This window comes from Oncorhynchus keta, chromosome 21, assembly GCF_023373465.1.
Source record: "Oncorhynchus keta strain PuntledgeMale-10-30-2019 chromosome 21, Oket_V2, whole genome shotgun sequence".
Lineage (NCBI taxonomy): Eukaryota > Metazoa > Chordata > Actinopteri > Salmoniformes > Salmonidae > Oncorhynchus > Oncorhynchus keta.
Window position 1 is genome coordinate 41,915,626 of NC_068441.1, and position 18,503 is coordinate 41,934,128.

An 18,503-nucleotide genomic window follows, 5' to 3' on the forward strand; every position below is an offset into this window, starting at 1 on the left:
CTGTTGAGGCTACTGTAGACCATCATTTAAAAAAAGTGTGTTTTAATCAATTATTTGGGGATGTGAATATATTTAGTATAGTTTTATCATAAAAGGATAACTTTTTTAACGTTTCTCTATTTTTATTTTTTAGGAAATTCGCTGAGGATAATGGTCCTCCCTTCCTCCTCTGAGGAGCCTCCATTGTTCCACAGTCACAGCTCTCATAATTCTGGTCATTCTCGGTCAGATCAGCAGCCACTCCTTAGCTCTGTCCCGAAGAAACCAAATCCACCCTGTCTACAAAATATGCTGTTGGGCCGGTCCATGGAGATAACTCTAACATTATTTGGGACGATCCACTTCAAGGGTCAAATAGGGGGATTATTGCTTGACGACTCATAATTAATTTAATTCCACTGCTCTATCTATCTCTACATACATCCAGTCTGAGACGGCCATTGTAGAAGTCCTTTCTGCTGATGTCAAAGTTTGGGGCATTGTACAAAACAAGTCATCAGCGATTGGATCGTCTCTAACCAATCTAACCAATTACTATTTCCGAAACACCGCTTTAGGCTCTAGCCCAACCCATCAGTTTCTGGGATCAGTCAAAACGGTTTGAATGTGTTCGCATTCAAGAAGTTTTCAGGGAGGGGATCAAAGTTTATCAAAACCAGAATACAACACAGCTAGTGTCTCTCTGGTCTTCTTGGCGAGGGTGTTCAGCCCTAAATCATGAGTTTGACTGTGGCCCCAATCCTAATTTAGGATATGTGCTTGTCATTGCCACAGAAAGTAGTTTGGGGTGGGGGGAGTTTTTGCCCGTGCTGGAGACTGCTTTATTGGTCTGCTAATACCAGACTATTAAAGGCCCAGTGCACAACTTTTGCGGTTTTTTTTTTACAATACTTTCATAAAGTATTCAGACCCCTTGACTTTTTCAACATTTTGTTACGTTACAGCCTTATTCTAAAATGGATTAAATAAATACAAATCTTCAGCAGTCTACACATGATACCCAATAATGACTAAGTGAAAACAGGTTTTTAGAAATGTATGGAAATGTATAACAAATAAAAACAGAAATACCTTATTTACATAAGTATTCAGACCCTTTGTTATAAGACTCGAAATTGAGCTCAGGTGCATCTTGTTCCATTGATCATGCTTGAGATGTTCCTACAAGTTGATTGGAGTCCACCTGTAGTAAATTCAATAGATTGGACATCATTTGGAAAGGCACATGCCTGTCTAAATAAGGTTCCACAGTTGACGGCGTATGTCAGAAGTAATTGTCCGTAGAACTCCGAGACTGTGTTGAGGCGCAGATCTGGGTGAGGGTAGCAAAACATTTCTGCAGCATTGAAGGTCCACAAGAACACAGGGGCCTCCATCATTATTAAATGGAAGAATTTTGGAACCACCAAGACTCATCCTAGAGCTGGCCGCCAAACAGAGCAATCAGGGGGAGAAAGGCCTTGGTCAGGGAGGTGACCAAGAACCTGATGGTCATTTTGACATTTTGAGCTCTAGGGTTCCTCTGTGGAGATGGGAGAACCTTCCAGAAAGACAACCATCTCTGTAGAACTCCACCTATCAGGCCTTTATGGTAGTGTCCAGAATGAAGCCACTCCACAGTAAAAGGCACATGACAGGCCGTTTGGAGTTTGCCAAAAGGCACCTAAAGACTATTAGACCATGAGAAACAAGATTCTCTGGTCTGATGAAACCAAGATTGAACTCTTTGGCCTGAATGCAAAGTGTCACATCTGGAGGAAACCTGGCATCATCCCTACGGTGAAGCATTGTGGTGCAGCATCATGTTCTGGGGATGTTTTTCAGCAGCAGGGACTGGGAGACTAGTCAGGATCAAGGCAAAGATGAACAGAACAAAGTACAGAGAGATCCTTGATGAAAACCTGCTCCAGAGCTGTCAGGTCTTCAGACTGATGCGAAGGTTCACCTTCCAACAGGACAATGACCCTAAGCACACAGCAAAGACAACGCAGTAGTAGCTTCGGGACAAGTCTCTGAATGTCCTTGAGTGGCCAAGCCAGAGCCTGGAGTTGAACCCGATTGAAAATCTTCGGAGAGACCTGAAAATAGCTGCGCAGCAAAGCTCCCAATTCAACCTGACAGAGCTTCTGTTTTTGTGTATAAACTCGAAATCCTCTTCATCAACACAATACACCACATTCACACAATACACCACATCCTTGATATAGCCTATTCGTTATTATCATAATGCAATCTCTAGATTGAGTGTGTGTATGTGCGTGTGTGTACGTGTGAGATAGAGTGCCAGTGTGTTTGCTTGAATGTGCTGTTTCTGTATCACGTACATGTGTGTGTTTAGAGTGAGCTGATTCAGTGTCAGTGTGTGGACATGAGTCAGACAGGCACTCTCGGACAAACGAGCGAAGTATCGTAATGGGTTCAGCAGGTGGAGCCCTGATTCAGTAAACTGGTTTACTGTTCCTGAAATGAGATGAACGTGAGATTGACAGAGCCGCTCAAAAACAGCTCCGCTTCAACAATGCGTTAGTTAGACAGATGAAGTTAACAAGTCTCGCTTACTTTTTAGTCTTGTCTTCAATTATAGACGCGCATCGCTGAGGCGTGTGTATGTGTGTGAGAGAAGTTAACCATATATATTTTTTTTTAGAGTTGTCAAGATATTTCATTAGCCTGTATCAAGAACCTTTTTGTCAAGTGTGCTGTTGGACCATTTAAGAGGAACACATGAATCGCAAAATTGGTGCACATGTTGCTCACTTGTTGCATTTTATTCGCAAATTAATATCAGTGTGGAAGACTTCATTCGTCAAGATGGTAGAAAACGGATCGCAAATGTGTCAAATAGCCTAGTGACTGAGGTATGTTACTTATTATTTGGTCCACTCTTGTATTTTGTACAATTTGAATAGGCAATATCATCTTGAATACATTTTAATGGAAGAATTGGGGCGATGTTTTAGCGCGTGTGAAATGTCAACGAGCTTTTGCATTAATACGTTGTTGATAATGCATGTATACCTGTTGCGTTGTCTTGTGCTTCAGAATGAACTCTAAAGTGATGATGCACCTCAAAACGCGCTCAGTGCTGAATGTTGTAAAATTCATGATGTTTTTCCTTACATTACATAACAGATGGACATATAGAATCTGGAACTGAAATAGAGACAGATGGACCTGAAATACGTTTTTCGACAGTAACAGGTAGGATTTCATATTTCACCAATATCGAGGTAGGGAGGGAGGGAGGGAGAGAGGGAGAGAGGGACAGAGAGAGAGAGGGAGAGGGAGAAAGAGAGAGAGAGAGGAAAAACTGGACAAATGAGAGCATTACACACACACAGACAATAGGCGGGATGAGGTCCTAGTCATAGAGTGAGGAAATAGTTACACAGTTTCACATGAGCCATGCCAGAGGAATTGACACCACAATTCCAAATCTCTTTCTCTTCCTCTCTTTCTCCATCCCTCTTTCTCTTCCTCTCTTTCTCCGACCCAACTTAATTCACTGTGTGTGTGTGTGTGTTTGTTTATGTGTTGATGAGATTTTTTTTAAATGATCTAAACAGTGTGACATTGTATTAGTATCACTTTACCTGAAATGTCAATGTGAGGGTTACAGGTTAGTCAAGGTCATTTGTATTGGGGGTGGTTTCGGGGACAAAGATTAAGCCCTGTCCTGGATAAAAGAGCATACTCAATGGGGAATCTCCATTGAAATAGCTTTTAAGCCCAGGATTGTCTGGAAAACCAGCCCATACATAGTCTTTTAGGAACTTGGTATATTTTTTACAATTTATTTCACCTTTATTTAACCAGGTAAGATAGTTTAGAACAAGTTCTCATTTGCAACTGTGACCTGGCCAAGATAAAGCATAGCAGTTCAACACATACAACAACACAGAGTTGCACATGGAATGAACAAAACATAAAGTCAATAATACAGTAGAAAACAAAGTATATATACAGTGAGTGCAAATTAGGTCAAATAAGGGAGTTAAGGCAATAAATAGGCCATGGTGGCGAAGTAATTACAGTATGGCAATTAAACACTGGAATGGTAGATGTGCAAAAGATGGATGTGCAAGTAGAGATACTGTGGTGCAAAAGGAGCAAAATAAATAAATACAGTATGGGGATGAGGTAGATAGATGGGCTGTATATAGATGGGCTATGAACAGGTGCAGTGATCTGTGAGCTGCTCTGACAGCTGGTTCTTAAAGCTAGTGAGGGAGATGGGAATCTCCAGCTTCAGTGATTTTTGCAGTTCGTTCCAGTCAGTGGCAGCAGAGAACTGGAAGGAAAGGCAAGTAAAAGAGGAATTGGCTTTGGGGGTGACCAGTGAGATATAGCTGCTGGAGCGTATGCTACGAGTGAGTGCTGCTATGGTGACCAGTGAGCTGAGATAGGGCGGGGCTTTACCTAGCAGAGACTTGTAGATAACCTGTAGACAGTGGGTTTGACACCGAGTATGAAGCAAGGGCCAGCCTACGAGAGAGTACAGGTCGCAGTGGTGGGTAGTATATGGGGCTTTGGTGACAAAACGGATTGCATTGTGATAGACTACATCCAGTTTGCTGAGTAGAGTGTTGGAGGCTATTTTATAGATGACATCGCCGAAGTCAAGGATCGGTAGGATGGTCAGTTTTATGAGGGTATGTTTGGCAGCATGAGTGAAGGAAGCTTTGTTGCGAAATAGGAAGCCGATTCTAGATTTAATTTTTGATTGGAGATGCTTAATGTGAGTCTGGATGGAGAGTTTACAGTCTAACCAGATACCTAGGTATTTGTAGTTGTCCACGTATTCTAAGTCAGAGCCGTCCAGAGTAGTGATGCTGGATGGGCGGGCAGGTGCGGGCAATGATCGGTTGAATAGCATGCATTTAGTTTTATTTGCGTTTAAGAGCAGTTGGAGGCCACGGAAGGAGAGTTGTAATGGCATTGAAGCTCATCTGGAGGTTAGTTAACAGTGTCCAAAGAAGGACCAGAAGTATACAGAATGGTGTCGTCTGCGTAGAGGTGGATTAGAGAATCACCAGCAGCAAGAGCGACATCATTGATGTATACAGAGAAGAGAGTCGGCCCGAGAATTGAACCCTGTGGCACCCCCATAGAGACTACCAGAGGTCCGGACAACAGGCCCTCCGATTTGACACACTGAGCTCTATCAGAGAAGTAGCCTGGTGAACCAGGCGAGGCAATCATTTGAGAAACCAAGGCTGTTGAGTCTGCCAATAAGAATGTGGTGTTTGACAGAGTCAAAAATGTCTCTTATCGATGGTATATGTAAAGTATTGTGTAAATGTAACGGTTTTCTTGTGGTGAAGGAGAGGCGGACCAAAACGCAGCGTGGTTATATTGATTCATGTTTAATTAAAAAAAAGATAAACACGAACACTACAAAACAATAAATGTGGAAAACCAAAAACAGCCCTATCTGGTGCAAACACAGAGACAGGAACAATCACCCACAAACACACAGTGAAACCCAGGCTACCTAAGTATGATTCTCAATCAGAGACAACTAATGACACCTGCCTCTGACTGAGAACCATACTAGGCCGCAACATAGAAATACCCAAATCATAGAAAAACAAACAGACTGCCCACCCCAACTCACGCCCTGACCATACTAAATAATGACAAAACAAAGGAAATAAAGGTCAGAACGTGACAGTAAAGTATTGTGTAAAGTATTGTGTGCTATTGCTTGGAAAATGTACAAATTGGACAGGGTGACAACAGGAGGCAGTTTGGCTCCAATACTAGGACTGTTTTCCTCATGGAATTAAGTCTGCTTCATGTTTTGTTTGCTTGTCTGAAACTCTTGTTTGATCGTCTATATGATTTCTGTTTAAAAGAACACGGGGTACACACAAAACGTGCCAAGTTATTAATTAACAGTACATTTATTATTGAATATCAAATGGATGGCCATTACCCTTTCTCTTTAGAAAGAAGACCACCACAACGACTTTGGTTGCTAGTCAATTGATATGCATCAATGAAGTGATTGTTGTTTTCTCAATAATACGCTTGTTACTATTTTTGTGTTTCCCTCCAGCAACTGAACATGCTGTACCGTCTCTTGGTAGACTTTTATGGGAATTAAAGTTACTTTAGCTTGGTCACAGATCTGTTTGTGATGTCGTGCCTGAGACAAATCACTGGGGAGCATTACAAAGTGGCACCCATTGGGCTACTACACCTCACACCACCTGACACATTAGGCTATTGCAACTGTACGTGTGTATTTTCTACTGAAAAACCACTGGCTAACCTAAAATTCCCAGTGTTTCCCGGCTGTACGAGAGAGCGCAGTGAGAGAGAGCAGTGCTGACAATGGGGACAGTGTTGTGGGCTAGAAAAGACGAGAGGTGAACATCATTGTTGCCTCTTCCTGGTTTTACATCAGTTCAGCTGACCACACACACACTTAAATGGTTTGGATGAATATTGAGTTTTACGGTTACGATTACCACCTCAGAATCTATTGATGTCATGTATGCCCTATTTCCTCTTTTATAATGCTGTGTGCCTGTCACTGTGGTTGTAGGTATTTACATTGGAATGTACACAGTATTGGAATTGTATGTTTTGTGTGTATGTATGTGTGTGTGTGTGTGCGCGCGCGCGCATGCTTGTGGGCGCATGTTTGTCTCAAACTACTGTCCCGTGTGGCTCAGTTGGTAGAGTATGGCATTTGCAGAAACAGGGTTGTGGGTTTGATACCCATGGGGTACTGGACAGAAAAGAGGTATGAAAAATGTATGCACTCACTACAGTAAGTTGCTCTGGATAAGAGCATCTGCTAAATGATGTAAATGTAGAGTTATTTATTGAGAGGTGCATTGATACGATATAAATATCAAATGCCTCATCAACAATGGTTACTTTTGGTGTAATGTGTCACACCTGTGTTATACCGTATCTATCATCAAGTCAGCACATGCATCAAGTCAGTCTCATGACATTAGGATAGATGTCAAATGTTGTCCTTTAAGTACACATAAAACATCATGATATATACGATGGTATCGTTTAATAAAATAAAATAAAAGACTGCTAAAAAGGAGCTTGCATACTACAGGAGGGATGAGAGGGGATGTGGCACGAATAAGGTGTGTGTCTGTGTGTGCCAAAGCCTGCATTTCAACACATTTTGCCATATGCATAGAGAAAAATGTGCAGTTTTAAAACAAATGTGTTGTTTATTGGTTAGGGTCCCCCTGGAAGTCGGGGGTCCCGGTGCACGTGTCCTGCGTGCCCGTTCGGTAATCCGGAACAAAAACAAGAAACTCTGCTGATAATTATTCAATGATTCATATTTTGCCTCATCTCCCTCTCTTATTAGGCCTAGGCTTCTGTATGTTGTGTGTAGGTCCTATACATTACTAATGATAGGCTATGGAAATAGACCTACTCTACACCTACTCTACACTTTGTTTCTTTCATAAGCTTTGTTTAGCTGTAAGTTTTCTTTTGACTCCTCACTCCATCTGGTCTCTGACCTTCAAAATGGTTCCCATTTGAAAGCTGCAACTTTAGGACATTAAACACGTTATTAGAATAGCCTATTTGGGAAATACTCTTAATAACTTTTATTAATGCTTTTGATAGGCTATTTTAATTAGTATGATTTTGCTTTAGTCCATTAGGTTAGCAAAAGCAAAAAGGAGGGATGCATGAATCATTTATTTTAGACTAAGCTTTGATCAACTGTAAGGTTTGTTCAAACTACTCGTTAAATGTTTCTATCTTCTATCTTGGTTTGTTCAATCTCTCTTTATTTATTTAGGCCTATCATGTTTGTTTTTAGGGTATTCAAAAACAACTTCAGAGAACGCTGTTAGATACATTTATTGTTTGATCATGAAGTGGCGGGATGGGGGGAGGAGAAAGACAGAATGCATAAAACTGAAGTCATACTCATATCAAATGGAGAGAAAAGACAAAATGAGGGTTTTAAAATAATTCAACACTGGAGTGCCTGCGATTTTTAAAAAAAATAAAAAACTAGGCTATGCCATATCAACCACCATTGAGAGGGAGAAAAAAATGAACCTATTTTCTGACTGGGTATTTTGCGCCGCCTTGGTGAACATCTTCGCTCTGTCTACATCGTTCTCTTGCATTTTGTCAATAATTCATAAAATATTTATTGAAATAAGTAATGCAGGCTATAGCAAAGGTAAGCATTTGACATTTGGATGGTTCCGACCTTGAATATGTGGACACCTATAAGTACCTAGGTGTCTGGCTAGACTGCAAACTCTCCTTCCAGACCCATATCAAACATCTCCAATCGAAAATCAAATCAAGAGTCGGCTTTCTATTCCGCAACAAAGCCTCCTTCACTCACGCTGCCAAGCTTACCCTAGTAAAACTGACTATCCTACCGATCCTCGACTTCGACGATGTCATCTACAAAATTGCTTCCAACACTCTACTCAGCAAACTGGATGCAGTTTATCACAGTGCCATCCGTTTTGTCACTAAAGCACCTTATACTACCCACCACTTGCGACTTGTATGCTCTAGTCGGCTGGCCCTCGCTACATATTCGTCGCCAGACCCACTGGCTCCAGGTCATCTACAAGGCCATGCTAGGTAAAGCTCCGCCTTATCTCAGTTCACTGGTCACGATGGCAACACCCATCCGTAGCACGCGCTCCAGCAGGTGTATCTCACTGATCATCCCTAAAGCCAACACCTCATTCGGCCGCCTTTCGTTCCAGTACTCTGCTGCCTGTGACTGGAACGAATTGCAAAAATCGCTGAAATTGGAGACTTTTATCTCCCTCACCAACTTCAAACATCAGCTATCTGAGCAGCTAACCGATCGCTGCAGCTGTACATAATCTATTGGTAAATAGCCCACCCATTTTCACCTACCTCATCCCCACAGTTTTTATCTATTTACTTTTCTGCTCTTTTGCACACCAATATCTCTACCTGTACATGATCATCTGATAATTTATCACTCCAGTGTTAATCTGCAATATTGTAATTATTCGCCTACCTCCTCATGCCTTTTGCACACATTGTATATAGACTCCCCTTTTTTTCTACTGTGTTATTGACTTGTTAATTGTTTACTCCATGTGTAACTCTGTTGTCTGTTCATACTGCTATGCTTTATCTTGGCCAGGTCGCAGTTGCAAATGAGAACTTGTTCTCAACTAGCCTACCTGGTTAAATAAAGGTAAAATAAAAAATTAAATTAAATTTCTTGACTGTTCGAGTGCTCTCATGATTTTTTCCTAGAACTCAAATAAAATAAAGTAAACTATTTTTAGAACACAAGCGATGCACTGGGAAACAATATGTGAGCATTTATCTATAGGCCAACAGTGAGCAACAATGCCTCATTTAACATAACCATTACAGATAGCAAATCCTAATTGCTAAATTGCCCCATATACACTGAACAAAAATGTAAATGCAAGATGTAAAGTGTTGGTCCCATGTTTCATGAACTGAAATAAAATATCCCAGAAACTTTCCATACGCACAAAAAGCTTATTTCTCACAAATTGTTTGCACACATTTGTTTACGTCCCTGTTAGTGAGCATTTCTGCTTTGCCAAGATAATTCATCTACCTGACAGGTGTGACATATTAAGAAGCTGATTAAACAACATGATCATTACACAGGTGCACCTTGTGCTGGGGACAATAAAAGGCCACCGTAAAATATGCAGTTTTTTCACGCAACACAATATCAATGTCAAGATAAATGTATTGAAACGGGTTATATTATATATCAACTGGATATATTTTTGTGAAAGACAATCTTCAAAAAGGCTGTAACCTCAGCAGTGGCTCTTGCTTATAGAAGCATATGGATTGGATAATTTAGCAGACACTCTTATTTACCAAGCCCTGCATGACATTGTTATGATCCTCTCATTCTGAGCATGTTACCACAGTTTTTACACATTGTTTTTCGTACTTTTCGACGTTTACAGCCCAAAAAATGGCTCTCATGACCTTCTGAACTGTCTCCCGAGAAGAAACAACAGCAACAATATCGTTTAATAATTGTGAGTCTGTTTTAGCCCTGAAAAATTCTAAAGTACTGGTGAGCTTGTGACTATATTTTTCTCTCTCTTTTAGCACTCTCTCATGTTTCTCTTTCTCACATGTCTCTTTCTCATTTCTCTTTCTCTCTTTTTCATGTCTCTCTTGCTCTTTCTCTAATCTCTTTCTCTAACTCTCTCTCTTTCTCATGTCTCTCTCTTTCTCTCGTCTCTTAACTCTGAGTCAGAGACCCCACATCTTAGCCCTGAGGGGATCGACATTGTAAAAGAACTTGATACCTCCATGACTTTGACCTCTGACCTTTTGATAGATCGGCCAATGGTGTTCCAACACAGTTACCAATGGAAAGGATGAATTACAGAATTAACAGAGAGAGAAAGAGTGAAAGAGAGCTTCATAGAAAGAGAGCGTGAAAGAAATAATAGAGGGAGGTAGAAAGAGAGTAAAAAAGAGAAAGACCGCTTGGAGAGAGAGAGAGGGAGAGAGAGAGAGAATGAGAGAGAGCGCCTCCATCCACAATGTCTTTGTGCCACCCAGTAGTCAAGTATGAGGAAGTATAGTTTTTGGCTTTGCAAAGTAAGTTGTTACTTCATCATTGTGGCTTTTAAAAACAAGGCGAATAGCTTTTCTATAAATAGTTGTCTAGTGTACACACTATGTAAGTACGACTTAGGCATGCACTCTATGCTGTTTTATGTGCGTAACATGGCCAATTGCATGGTTTGTTTAAGTTAACATACTCTTCCATACACCCCCCCATAAGACTCCATACAAGGCTGAATATATTGACAGGCACACACACATAGGACTCCGTATGAGGCTGAACATATTGACAGGCACACACACCCTCCATAGGACTCCATACACAAACACACACACAGAGATTGAAGTGTGTGCATGTAAATCATGACACTATAAATACATTGACAGACATGCATGTATACCACACACAAACACACACGCCATACACTCACAAAGACACGTGTGTAAATGACAAGTTGGATGATGCTATAAATACACTATATATGCAAAAGTATGTGGACAACCCTTCAAATGAGTGGATTCTGCTATTTCCGCCACACCCATTGCTGACAGTCGTATAAGATCGAACACACACAATCTCTATAGACAAACATTGGCAGTAGATTGGCCTTACTGAAGAGCTCAGTGACTTTCAACGTGGCACCATCATAGGATGCCATCTGTCCAACAAGTCAGTTCATCAAATGTCTGCCCTGCAAGAGCTGCACAGGTCAACTGTGAGTGCTGTTATTGTGAAGTGGAAATGTCTAGAAGCAACGATGGCTCAACAAAGTGGTAGGCCACACAAGCTCACAGAACAGGACCGCCCAGTGCTGAAGTTCGTAGCGCAAAAATTGTCTGTCCTCGGTTGCAACACTCACTACCAAGTTCCAAACTGCTTCTGGAAGCAACATCAGCACTAGAACTGTTCGTCAGGAGCTTAATGAAATGGGTTTCCATGGCCGAGCAGCCGGACACAAGCTTAAGATCACCATGCGCAATGCCAAGTGTTGGCTGGAGTGGTGTAAAGCTCGCCGCCATTGGACTGGAGCAGTGGAAACGTGTTCTCTGGAGTGTTGAATCACACTTCACCATCTGGCAGTCCAACAGACTAATCTGAGTTTCGCAGGTTCCAGGAGAACGCTACCTATGCCCGAATGCATAGTGACAACTGTAAAGTTTGGTGGGGAAGGAATAATGGTCTGGGGCTGTTTTTCATAGATTGGTTTAGGCTCCTTAGTTACAGTGAAGGGAAATCTTAACGCTACAGCATACAATAACATTCTAGACCATTCTGCACTTCTAACTTTGTGGCAACAGTTTGGGGAAGGCCCTTTCCTGTTTCAGCATGACAATGCCCCGTGCACAAAGCGAGGTCCATACAGAAATGGTTTGTCGAGATCAGTGTGGAAGAACTTGGCTGGCCTGCACAGAGACCTGACCTCTACCCTATCGATCACTTTTGGGATGAATTGGAATGCCGACTGCAAGCCAGGCCTAATCACCCAACATCACTGCCTGACCTCACTAATGCTCTTGCTCTTGTGGCTGAATGGAAGCAAGTCCCCTCAGCAATGTTCCAACATCTAGTGGAAAGCCTTCCCAGAAGAGAAAGCTGTTATAGTAGCAAAGGGGGGACCATGGTTTTGGAAGGAGATTTTTGACAAGCAGGTGTCCACATTATTTTGGTAATGTAGTGTATATAGACAAACACAAACACACAAACACACACACACACACACACGCACACGCACACACACACACACACGCACACGCACACGCGCACACACACACACACACACACACACACATGCATTTGAACATATGCACACTTTTTGATGGAATATACACAGTGACACAAATGTTAACCAACATCTGACACTATAAATAAATGCCTAGTTGCCTACATGCAGTGCATTCGGAAAGTATTCAGACTTTTTACACATTTTGTTACATTACAGCCTTATTAAAAACATGTGCCTCATCAATCTACACACAATACCCCATAATGACAAAGCAAAAATAGGTTTTTCAAAATTAAAAATAAATAAATAATTAAAACCGAAATGCCTACAACTTGATCGCAGTCCACCTGTGGTAAATTCATTTGATTGGACTTGATTTGGAGAGGGACTGGGAGACAAGTCAGGATCAAGGGGAAAGGCTAACGGAGCGAAGTACCGAGAGATGCTGCTCCACAGTGCTCAGGATCTCAGACTGGGGCGAAGGTTCACCTTCCAACAGGACAACAAATCTAAGCACACAGCCAAGACAACGAAGGAGTGGTTTCAGGACAAGTGTCTGAATGTTCTTGAGTGGCCCAGCCAGAGCCCGGACTTCAACCCGATCGAACATCTCTGGAGAGACCTGACAATAGTTGTGCAGCGATGCTCCCCATCCAGTCTGACAAAGCTTGTGAGGATCTGCAATGAAGAATGAGAAAAACTCCCCAAATACAGGTGTGCCAAGCTTGTAGGGTAATACACAAGCAGACTCAAGGCTGTAATCGCTACCAAAGGTGCTTCAACAAAGTACTGAGTAAAGGGTCTGAATACTTATGTAAATGTGCTATTATTATAATCTTTTAAATATATTTGCAAAACATTCTAAAACCATGTTTTTCTTTGTAAATTACGGGGTATTGTGTGTAGATTGATTTTTTTTTTTGTATAATAATGTGACAAAATACATAAAAAATAAAGGGGTCTGAATAATTTCCAAATGCACTGTATACTACTTCAACGTATTGTGCTACCGTAAAGAGACAAATGTCCACTAGTAACTTGACTGACACACACACACACACACACACACACACACACACACACACACACACACACACACACACACACACACACACACACACACACACACACACACACACACACACACACACACACACACACACACACACACACACACACAGAGAGAGAGAGGGAGGGAGATTTAAAGTACTTACAGATGTACGGTAGGATCTTAATTTGAGCCAATTTGCTACAGCAGAAAAATAATCCTGCAGCAACAGGAAATATGAACAATAATGTAGATTATAAATATTTTTTTTATAGGGGTTGATACATTTTTCTTCAGGACAAATCAAGTCTGACATTTTAATGTACCTAACCATAAGCATCAATGCCTTCCTAAAAATCAATACTCAGAAGTATATATTTTTAAACCTGCAATTTAGTTAAAAGAAAAGCATGTTAGCAGGCAATATTAACTAGGGAAATCGTGTCACTTCTCTTGTGTTCAGTGCAAGCAGACTGGGTATATGTAGCAGTTTTGGCTGCCTGGCTCGTTGCGAGACCATTTTTTCCTAACAAAGACCGTAATTAATTTGCCAGAATTTGCCATACTTATGACATAACATTGAAGGTTGTGCAATGTAACCTAGGTTGTGCGGCAGGTAGCCTAGTGGTTAGAGCGTTGGACTAATGACCGAAAGGTTGCAAGATCCAATTCTCGAGCTGACAAAGTAAAAATCTGTCGATCTGCCACTGAACAAGGCAATTAACCCACTGTTCCTAGGCCATCACTGAAAATAAACATTTGTTCTTAACTGACTTAAATAAAGGTAAAATTAAAGATATTTAGACTTAGGGCTGGCTGCCACCTGTTTGATAAAATACAGAACCGTTATGTTTTTCACTGAAAGAATAAATGTTTTGTTTACTAAATGATCGTTTCCGGATTTGACCATATTAATGGCCTAAGGCTCGAATTTCTGTGTGTTTATTATATTTAAGTCTATGATTTAATATTTGATAGAGCAGTCTGACTGAGCGGTGGTAGGCAGCAGCAGGCTCGTAAGCATTCATTCAAACAGCATTTTCCTGTGTTTGCCAGCAGCTCTTCGCAATGCTTGAAGCACAGTGCTGTTTATGGCTTCAAGCCTATCAACTCCCAAGATTAGGCTGGCAATACTATAGTACCTATAAGAACATCCAATAGTCAAAGGTATATGAAATACAAATGGTATATAGAGAAAGAATCGATGCATCATAATTCCTATAACTACAACCTAAAACTTCTTACCTGGGAATATTGAAGACTCATGTTAAAAGGAACCACCATGTTCTCATGTTCTGAGCAAAGAACTTAAACGTTAGCTTTTTTTTACACGACGCATATTGCACTTTTACTTTCTTCTCCAACACTGTGTTTTTGCATTATTTAAACCAAATTGGACATGTTTCATTATTTATTTGAGACTAAATAGATTTTATTTATGTATTATATTAAGTTAAAATAAAAGTGTTCATTGTTCATTCAGTATTGTTGTAATTGTAATTATTACACACACACATATACATATATATCGACCGATTAATCGGTATCGGCTTTTTTTGCTCCTCCAATAATCTGTATCAGCGTTGAAAAATCATAATCGTTTAACCTCTAATACAGACATGCACACACATAGGTACACACACACACACATACAGTGTATAATGCAAGAAATGGCAAGTAAAGTGATCCCATTCAACCGAAGTAGCAGCATCTGCTTGCCTAAATTAACCAGAAGGATGTCAATTGTGTAGACTAACTTTAGCAACAGGATGCCTGTGCGTGTGCGTGTGCGTGCGCGTGTGTGTGTGTGTGTGTGTGTGTGTGTGTGTGTGTGTGTGTGTGTGTGTGTGTGTGTGTGTGTGTGTGTGTGTGTGTGTGTGTGTGTGTGTGTGTGTGTGTGCGCGTGTGGTGTTAGGTTGTTGCAGCATCTTAGAGAGAATAATGATGGTTGTGAAAGTGAAGATTTCAACAGACTTTAAGTTTGTTCTCATGTCTATTTTTAGCCACAGACACCCTGCATCAATAGACACACGGATCAGGAGACACTCAGATCAACAGACACACGGATCAGGAGACACTCAGATCAACAGACACACGGGTCAACTGACACTCAGATAAACCGACACTCAGATCAACAGACACACGGATCAACAGACACTCAGACATGCACATCAACAGACACACGGAACAACAGCCACTAAGACTTGCAGATCAACAGGCACTCTGATCAACAGACACACAGATCAACAGACACACAGATCAACAGGCACTCTGATCAACAGGCACTCTGATCAACAGACACACGGATCAACAGACACTTAGACAGACATATCAACAGACACTTAGACAGACATATCAACAGACTCTCAGATCAACAGACACTTAGACAGACATATCAACAGACTCTCAGATCAACAGACACGCAGATCAACAGACACTTAGACAGACATATCAACAGACACTTAGACAGACATATCAACAGACTCTCAGATCAACAGACACTTAGACAGACATATCAACAGACACTCAGATCAACAGAGAAGTTCATATCATTGTTGTTTCGATTTAAAGTTATGAGTAGCTTTCAGCATACCTTTACCATATCGGGCCCATATTCACAAAGTGTCTCAGAATAGGGCTACTGATCTAGGATCAGTTTAGCCTTTTAAATCATAATGAATAAGTCACTGATAAGAAGAAGTACATGAGTGTTATTCAGATAGTTACAAATGTTATACGTGTCTCAGTGTGGTTATAAAGTATCCTTTGGCTAGCCTTGTCCTATTCCTGCCCTTCTCTTTGATGTCATGGTGATACTCTTTAGGTCTCTTCAAGGTGTGTGTGTGTGTGCACGCCCCGCACCATTTCCTCTGAAAACACACTCTTTTGGTAATACATGCTATTCTGCTGCCTCTGGGTAATTCCCGTAGCTGTTTTTCTTTTCAAAGATGAAAGGAAATGGCAACGTTAATAGATTTGTCCATGCTAAAGTACCACACTGGATATTTAATAAATGCAAATCAAATCACATTTTATTGGTCACAATACACATATTTAGCTGATGTTATTGTCGGTGTAGCGAAATGCTTATGTTCCTAGCTCCAACAGTGCAGTAATATCTAACAATTCACAATACACACACATCTAAAAGTAAAAGAATGGAATTAAGAAATATATAAATATTATCACGAGCAATGTCGGAGTGGCATTGACTAAAATACAGTAGAATACAGAATATACATATGAAATTAGTAAAGCAGTATGTAAACATTATTAAAGTGACTAGTGTTCCATTATTAAATAGAAAGATTGATACAAAAAGATTGATAGATAAAATGCCTGTATCATCAAATATCATTAAGGTGCCACAATTTGAGATGGAAATCAAAAGTGTAGTAGGCTGTATCACATTCAGCCGTAATTGGAGTCCCTTAGGACGGCGCAAAATTATCCCAGCGTCGTCCGGGTTTGGTTGGCCTAGGCCGCCATTGTAAATAAGAATTTGTTCTTAACTGACTTGGCTAGCTAAATGAAGGTTAAATAAACAATAAAAAAAATATACACACACAAACACACATACAGACAAACATACACAAACACACACGCATACACACAAATACATACACATACGCACACGTACACACACACACATACATACACACACATACACACACACACACACACAGAACCAAGGTTAAGGACACTTCAGACAGTCCACACCGTAGCTGTCATGGCTCATTGGTTGTCATGGCGACGTAATGAGGTAATATCGTACAACCATGCAGATTCTGTTTCGCTACACCGATTTCACAGCGGTAAATCAGTATGGTATTTATGAGGCTAATAATGATGGTCTATTATGCAAGAATGCACCAGTTATCCCAGTGGTACAATCTTATTGCACCACCTACCATTGTAAAGAGATCCCCAGATGTACTGGAGTCTGTTGTTTGGTGATGGGGCAGTGTGTCATGCATATTTATCTTACAGTAATAAGTGTGTGGGTGTGTTTTCCCTCTGAGAGTACTGTCGGTCTGAACACTCTTGCAGACATCTCTCTCTCTCTCTTCTCATCGTTTCTCTACTCAAGGACCGTATTCATAAAGTTTTCCCAGAGTAGAAGTGTTGATCGTGGATCAGTTTTTCCTTTCCGGTCACAATGAATACGATTAGATGGACATAGGGCATTTGATCCTAGATTAGCATCTCCTACCCTGAGTCACTTTTGCACAGCTTAGATACAGGGCAGAGTTTAATCAAACCTGCAAGGTGTCAGTTCACATGGTTCCTGGATCTGCAATAATATTGGTTAAAAAGTGCTATAGTTCATCCCTTAAAAACATTGGGCTTGGATCTCTGATGATATAATGTCTGTCTGTGATACTGTGTACAGGTATGCTGAGTGAAGTTTGCTGTTGTTTTTTCATGCAGTACAGTTAGTTTCTCATCGGACCAAAGCTAAATAGGGTATCTAACTTTTTTATTATGTGTTAAGTTATGTTTATTATGTTAAGTTGTCTCCTCCCTCCTTGTCTGTCCATTCATTTCTATCAGCAGTACCTTTAATATCACATTCCATGCAATGCCATTGAAACTGTTTGGAGGAGGATTCATGTATCAATCTTGTACGACGACTGTTATTCTACGTAATATGCAAACTATCAACACATAAACTTGACATACACTGAGTCACATTATCTAACAATGGCCTATTGTAAGGACTGGTACTCTCTTACACCTTAATATCCCTGTATACTACCTACCTCCGTTGTGCCCTTGAACATGGGGCCACTGCTCTGCTCAGCCTCTGTACTACTCCCAGTGTGTCAGGTTGGGTACTGTGACAGCAACAAAATTAACAATATCTGTGCAAATGGACCAATAAAACATGTATTGTAGTATTGTATAATGAGACATCATTGTTTCGTTTCAATCTAATCTAGTTGTTCATTGTCCTGAATCATCTATAAATACTACAAAGCAGAATCAATGAGTTAGCCAGCTAACTTGCCTAAATCTTCTGATATAACTGTTTATTTTTTAGAAAGATAAGCTTGAAACGAGCATGGTCTAATTGATTCAACAAACAAAAACACATACCCAAGTTTATTTTTATTTTTTTATGAACCAGAAAATCAATAGCTTTT

The 18,503-nt window shown here is 40.6% G+C and overlaps 1 protein-coding gene across 2 annotated transcripts in view; it reads left to right on the forward strand.

Annotated features, from left to right (window-relative positions):
* Positions 1 to 18,503, forward strand: part of LOC118376480 (histone deacetylase 7-like) — an 89,220-nt gene that overhangs the window by 11,052 nt on the left and 59,665 nt on the right. The window contains exons 1-2 of one of the 2 annotated variants that reach the window (XM_052473948.1): positions 2,413 to 2,858; positions 3,133 to 3,201. The exons of the other annotated variant lie outside the window; for it this stretch is intronic. The gene's annotated coding sequence lies outside the window, so the exon portion shown is untranslated. Of the gene's footprint in view, positions 1 to 2,412; positions 2,859 to 3,132; positions 3,202 to 18,503 lie in introns of those variants that run through there. 2 annotated transcript variants of the gene reach the window in all.